The sequence below is a fragment of the Equus asinus genome, chromosome 2 (genome assembly GCF_041296235.1).
Source record: "Equus asinus isolate D_3611 breed Donkey chromosome 2, EquAss-T2T_v2, whole genome shotgun sequence".
Taxonomy (NCBI): Eukaryota; Metazoa; Chordata; class Mammalia; order Perissodactyla; family Equidae; genus Equus; species Equus asinus.
Window position 1 is genome coordinate 98,109,286 of NC_091791.1, and position 7,613 is coordinate 98,116,898.

Consider the following 7,613-nt stretch of genomic DNA (forward strand, 5'->3'; position numbering starts at 1 on the left):
TGGTGGCCCACATACTAAAAAACTGAGGAAGATTGGCACAGGAGTTAGCTCAGGGCAAATCTTCCTCAGCAAAAAAACGCAAAAAACAAAACACACAAAAAACTCTGTGTGTGATATAAAAGATGCAGAAAGCTGTACATCCGGTGTTACAGAGGGTGTGTTTGGGTGAGGAGAATAGCCTGAGTTTTTCTTCTTCTAAGCTTTTTTTTCTGCAAGTAGTGCTTTTGTAATAAGGAAACAATTACTTTTCACTTTTTAAAGGAATGTAATGTAAAATTGAGGGGGACACTCCATTTTCTGAGATGACACAATGTACAAGAAATGGAAACCAGGAGCAATGTGTAAACTGCAGAATAAAATACAGAACAAAATAGAGATGGCCTTAAGGACCCCACTCTTTCTGCTGTATTCCTGCAATACCCTTCCTTCTGCTGTATTCCTAACATAACAGCACATGATTCTGCTAACCAAAGGTGCTCTGCCTCTGAGGAAACCTGGCAACTCCAAAGAAAAAATGCTTCTTGAAGAGTATCATGTGTTCTTAGAGAAGTTTTTATTTCCCTAGATATCTTATCTGGGAGAGAATTCAGAGACCCCAAATCACTCAGCAAAGGAGCAGATGACGACATCACACTTGAACAGCTTAATGGGGCTCATCTCCACTAGCAATAGTAGCTAACATTTATTTGACCCTTACTATCTGCCAGGCTCCATTCCATGTGTTTTCCATGTATTAACTCATTTAATCCTCACCACAACCCTATATGCTAGATACTGTTATTATCCCCATCCTAGAAGAAGAAACTGATGCACAGAGAGATTAAGTAACTTGCCCAAGCTCACAAGATTCAAAGCTAAGCGTTCTGGCTGCACAGTCCTGTTAGACGTTTTAAGGTCTCTTTAACAACAACTCCGTACTTCTGGGTCCAAACGAACGTCCCACCATTGTCATTTGGGAAAGCTTCTTTCCCTCCTCACCCGGCTATGATTACCCTTCCTGAGAGGGTCGGAGTGGTCCTAGAGGAATATCCTGCATCCTCTCACACCCATCCACTCCAGATCCTGGAGATGTCAGGGTCCTCGGATCCCCCAATCTCCTTTCATGTTCCGCGATCCCACTGCCTCATGGCTTCACATCTGGAGAGCAGGACAGGGGTGGGCAACTCTTTGGCTTTCAGAGGGATGGACCCTCACGGCACCGTATCCTCTGGGGACTCTGAGTTTGCAGACCAAGTCTCTGTCTCTCTCACCAGCTGCTACACGCTGGCACTTCAAGAGCCAGGATCCATTAGAAATCCAAAGGCATGGGCAATGGTCTTGAATTTTCAGTTTCTTCTGAATTTTCAGGAAGTTATTTTATTCCGTGACAAATGGGGCAGGAAGCATGGGAGGAGTCCACCTGGGGTGCGCAGAATAGGGGGGCACATTGCCTGCAGAGAATTTTTAAAACAGTAACAGAACTGACTAAAAGTCTGTCTGCTTTTTATTATCTCCATGCACCAACAATTCTAAACAATGTCAGTGATAAAAGACCCCAACCTGGTGGATTGGCCCATTCCCACTGACACTCTCCCCCAGCCCCCACAACACGCACAATCCTCGGTACGCCGCAGCTTTCGTGCCTAGCTTTTCTTACTTCCACCATTTTATCTGTGAGCCTGACCATCCACTCCAACACCCTCCCTCTTCGCGGGGGTTCTTGGCACCCCAAGAGATGGGTGAGGAGGATGAGAGGCTCTCTTAGGGAGGGAGGGAGAAGAGTGGCCGTTAAAGGCTGTGTCTGGCCTCTGTTCTCCCCATGAGGGTGTCTGGGAAAGAGGAGGCAGGGAAACCAGGCACGGGGCCCAACTCAGGCTTTTCCCCTGAGGGCAGCCGTTGTCCCCAACTTCGAGTCAGGCTCCTGCTGGGAAAGGGAGTGCCTTTGAGACCCAGCCCTGATGTCCCAGCCTCTCTAAGACGTTCCCTGTGCCCCAAGGCAGAGTTAGTCACTTCCTTCTGGAGCTCCCACAGCGCCTCATACAGCCCTTTGTTAGAGCACTGGGCACACTGGAGCACTCCTAGATCACCCCACTCGCCAGGGAGCTCCCTGAGGGCAGGAACTTACGTGTTCGCCTTTGTTCCCTGGTTCTGACGTAGCAACTGACACAGAGCAGATGCTCAAAAATGGAAACTGTCTTCATCTTTCCCCATGAAACTTGTCTATTACAAGTCCATGATAAATATGGTTTAGGGGGGAGGCATCATTCATTCATTCGTTTATTCCACATGTGCTTGATTATTCTTACGTAACTATCATTATGATAAGACATTGTTTATGTTTCTTTACTGTCACTGATCTGAGTAATTTCATTTATGCAAGATATTAAATATTGCAAAGCTGATGGAGGAATAGCAATTCAATACAGAATGGGGATGTTTCTGGAAAGAAATTCAGACATTATAGATGGGAAGCTGATGCTGTTAATTCACTCTGTGGTGACTACACAGACAGAAGGGATGGAAGAGGAAATGGAGTGTGGGTCATCCTGCCCCAGGGGCAAAATAGGATGAGAAATGCTGTGCCCTCCTGGCCATCCCACCCAAGGTGGACCCTGCAATACGGACGTGTCCTCGTCAAGGCCTCAGCAGAGTGGAGAATTACTTACTAATAACGGGTGGGGATGAGCTGGGAGGAAAATGTGACAGGACTTGTTCAGCCTTGTCCAGGCCACACCCAGTTTAGTCAACCACTTCTGAACCCAAAGAACGTTAAAGGAACACAGTGAGGTTGGACCTGGGGCTTAAAAATAAAAATGTCAGCCGCTCCTGCAGTGAAACAGAATCCAATCGTCTACCAGCAGAGAATCACCCTGCCTGCAAGGATGGTCTGGAAAAGGAGCTGTGTCCTGAAGAGCATCTGACCGTTTTGCTGAAAGAACAAGCAGCTGGCCTGGTCTGCTGCCTTCACTTGAAACAGAAGAACTCGTACGATAGCTTCCACAAGAGCCTTGTCAGCAGTAATCACGGTGAAAAACCTTCTGCCAAGATGAAACAACCTTCACAGGCATGTGCTGCAGCGGCATCATAAAATATATTTTCTAGGCACCTGAAATGTAAAAGCATGTAGAATAAATAGAAGCCAATTAACAACAGCATCTGGGGAGATGCCGCTTGGGGAAAAGAGAGCAGGATACAGGGGAAATCCTCGGGAAGCATGCAGCTGGTAGCTTTAGCACCACTTCTGAGGCCTGGCTTTGACCTACCCTGAGAACCTTCCGTGGCCTCTCAGGCAATATCAGCACAGGCAGGGTTTGCAAACCAATGTCCTGTGGGCCAAATCCAGCTCACAGGTGTGTTTCATTTGGTTTGAACAGCATATTCCTGTTAAAAGTTGAAAATCTGTAAATAAGATATGTACCTTCCAGTTTACCACAGTCCTCACTACCCCCAACTGTCTTACACTGGCTTGTCCGTATGACCTGCCAGGCCTCTGTGGGCATCTACCCCTGTGCCCTAGACCCTGGTTCTCAAACTTAGCTGCTCAGTGGAACAATCCCAGGGATCTTTAGAAAATACCCATGTCTGGGTCCCACCCACCCACAGAGAGTCTGATTTAATTCACCTGAGGTGCAGCCTGAGAAGCAGTTTTAGAAGCTCTCTCTGTAATTCCAATGCGCAGCAAAATTTGAGGACCACTGCCCCTTGAGGAAGCGAACTGGCTGGAGAGCTCTGACCCCAGGGCATTTTTCAGGGCACTGCTTATCTCCAGATTGACCAGTTCCCTTCACCCAAGGCCCGGCCACCTGGTCAGTAGAAGCTCACCTGTCAGACCTTCGCATTTGACCTTCTCTGAAGTGGCTCTAAGCCAGCCTCCCCAAAGTATCCCTGATGACCTGGGAGATAACGATCCCTTTGAAATGATGAGTGAGGGCCATTTTTCCAGAGCTTTTAATAGTTGGCGACTTAGCCGCAGGCACCTTCAGGATCCGTGGACTGGTATTAGGCATGAGGCACTTTCTCGTGTGATTCCTCATCGTTCATAGATTTATAGCAGCCTCATGAAGAAGGTATTACTCTCCCATTTTACAGGTGGGAAAATGGTGATACCCAGCTCTCGGGCTGTAAAAGCCCAATTTTGTAACTCAGGCTACAGTTGGATTTATTTCAATATGCACTGAGCGTCTGTTATGCAGCCTGTGGAGGACTACATTCCAGAACGGCCTGACAATTATTTATGCCACCATCTGCTCTGACTGGTCTGTGCCTATGCCACCTTATTGGTAAACACTTGAATTTAAAGTCGGTGGACTTGTGTTAGGCACCAGGCACTTTGTCCTATAACCCCTGTTGCTAGAGCCACAACAAAGGTGATTAAGATGTGGTCCCGTGTTTGAAGGCTCAAGCCTCGAGGAGAAACAGACACTGAAATACTTGCAATAGAACATGTTGCACAATAGAAGAGGGTGTATGCCGAGTGTCGTAAGAGTATCAGGAGGGGCACATCTACCTCTCCCTGGAAACACCAAGGAAGACCCGCAGAGCAGGAGCAATCTGAGGGATGAGTAGGAGTTTCCCAGGCAGCAATGGGGTGGGTGGAGGTACTTCCCAAGCAGAGGCACGGAGCTGCACCACAGCACAGCATGTTTGGCAAACTTAGCTTTGAGTCAGGAGAAGAACTGCAGAGTCCCTTGAAAGTTGGTTTATTCTGCTTATCTACAAACCTAACGGTTATCTGATGATTCCGAATGGCCTTAATTATTTTTTCAGGATTTGGCCCATCAAGGTGAGTTGCAGATGAGTTTCCCAGCTGCCAAGACAGAGCTCACTGCGGTAACAACACCCTTCTTCTGTTACCCAGCACATTTCCCTTTTCGAATAGCATTCCAGAAATCAGAAAGTGACCCTTATCTCAAGCGGAAAGTAATCTCTTTTTCTCTCACTGTATATGGTTACCAGCACGCTGGCGTTGCTAATTACCTTACATTGGCTGATTCCAATGGCAGTGTTATTTTAAAAATCACAGGAAAAGATAGAAATCACAGAAAAGGAGCACATGATGTAAACACTAAGACTTTGGATATTTGCTTAAAATCGTCTTGGGACAGTTATAACTGAAGTCATTCCACTACTTAATACAAACACATTAGTGTCTGTAACTCCTCTTAGTTACATCTTTTAAAATCCACACATTGTCGCTTACTCAGAACATCTTTCTTAACACTGTCGAATTCAGAAATTATGGATTTTTAATATTCAAACTTAGTTATCAAGAGGCTTTTATTTGATCTAATTATGGTTCCACCTTCCAAAGTGAATGCATCATCAGAAGTAGCATTGTCCAAGATCAGCCAAAATGTCTGTGCATGAGCCGGCATTCCCCTTTCCACGTGCCTGTGTTTCAGCCTGAAGCAATGTACGTGACTTTGATATTCTTCAATATTTTCAAGCTGGAAGGTCTGTACAAGATTAATTACAAACCTAGGGGCCTAGTGCAGCTCAGCCCCTCATTACCATTAATGAATCTTCTTCGTCTGTACTAAAAAGAGACGTCTAATTGGCTTTCTTTCTTACAGTAGGTATTCCTCAGAAGTTCACTTTGCCAACCGATTTTGTGAAGTAAACCTATCTATGCAAACCGGAGGATCCACTGAGAATAAATAAATTTCGTGACATCAGCCGGTTGGGGGAAGCCACAATGAAAATCCACTACATCACAACACATACTTGGTTCATTAATCTGTCAGTAGAGCCTGGCCTTAATTATTCATGATAATAGCCCTTAATATACTAGTTCGCCGCAGCGTATTTTGTACCAGTAATGGAGGTCTCCGTCCTTTAAGAACTTATTACAACTCGCTGCTATTAAATCTTCACTGAGAGCTGGGGTAAGAGCCTGACCAGGGTTTTCATGGGAATGTCATGTTCGAAGCATAATAATCAGGCTTTACTGTTCTGAAGAGACTTTCATCCTAAGGATCTCAAAGCGCTTTACGAGCCTTCATTAGTGCCAGGAATACCCCGCAGGCAGCAGGGTTTTACTATCTTTGTTTTATAGGTGCAGAAACAAGCCAGGGGCTGATGAAGTGACTTGCCCAAGGTCACAAAACAAATCCGCGGGACATCTTGGAGGGCACAGGCAGGTTTAGGCGGTGACTGTTTTTCTTCAGCCTTACAAGGATCCATTTGTGTGTCTTTTGAGCTAAAGGGACATGGCCGTGACCTTCAAGGGTCCGGTGGCCCCCGTCACTCTGGCACACTGAAGGTAGATAATAGGCCCACAGTGCCTACTGAACCAAGGAATAAACAATAGTCTTAACGGATGCTTCCCATTCAAAAGTTCTATTAGTTACTCAAACTCTCATTCACGGTTTTCTCTGCCACTTTGCATGGCTTGTGGAAGAGTCCTAAATAAATAAGCCGATGGGAGCCCTTTCACACTGACACACTCTAAGAAGAATTGGGGGCGGGGCGGTGGGGGGGGGTCGTTGTTCCTACGAAGAGAGATTTCCACTTCTCATACTGTAGGATTTTAATAAAAGATTTTTGCTCAAGTTAGAGTCTGCTGTTGTGTCGTGTTGGAGACGCCTTGATAATTAAGCAGTAGATTCTCCTTATAAATCTGGCTATTCTTTCTAAACCCTCGACCTTCAAGAAAACCAAAAAAGAGCTTTTAAAAAATTATTTTTTATTGCTAGTGACATCTAGAATATCGGCCTACTTTGAGGTTGGGGAGGGTCTCTTCTGTTTGTTTTGTTTTAAATGTGTGTATTTGATCCCAGCTCAGATTTACATTTAAAACATTTTAAAAGTGTATGCACTCCCCATTGTGTGGAATGCCAGGAAACGAGTTCATGTGGGGAGGAATGAGCTTTCAGCTCTGTCCTTTGTGACAGATTCCAGAGCGTCTCTACCTTAAGGCAAGCAGGTCACCAGGCCCCTTCTGTGACCCCCCCTAACCTGTACCAGGCTGCCGGCAAGCTCTCCTGTCAGGTCTGTTTACTCTGGCAAGACTGATGGCATCCAGGTGGATTTCCCAACCCCCGCACCCCCTTACCCGCCACCCCCACTTCTCTCCGGCCCACGACTTGGTTGCATTTGCCAATCGAATAGTTAGGCAGTGAGTTGCTGTGCAGAACTGCAGTCTGAGAAGGCGGCTTTGCTCCTGACTTGACGCACTCGCTCTGCCTCTGCTGAGTGCACGCCCACCACCCGATTCCTCTGCCCTCTCCACCACCGCCGCCGCCCCCGCCCCCGCCCCCGCCCAGAACTGTGTCCTCTGGCCTTCAGGAAAATGTGCCTTTGTGCTTGTCACTGCCCCTGCATCTCCCTGGATGAAGTCACTCGCCTGGGAGGGCTGTGCTGTTAGGCAGATAATCCTGTTAAGCATCTGGAGGGTCTGCTCAGGAGACGTTCAGCTCGAGAATGTCAGGAGTAGAAGGAAGGGTGCTGTAGGCGGGCTTCCTGCTCAGGCCTGAAGGTCAACAGGTGGCTCTCCTGCCGGACATCAGCCTCGGCTCTGCCAGTGCCCACTGGCTGGCGACAAGCTGCTGACCCTACGGACTAATTCTTAGTGGATGACTCCTGTGCACCGAGTGTCGTTAGCCCCTTGGACATGGCGCTGAGCACTAGGGACT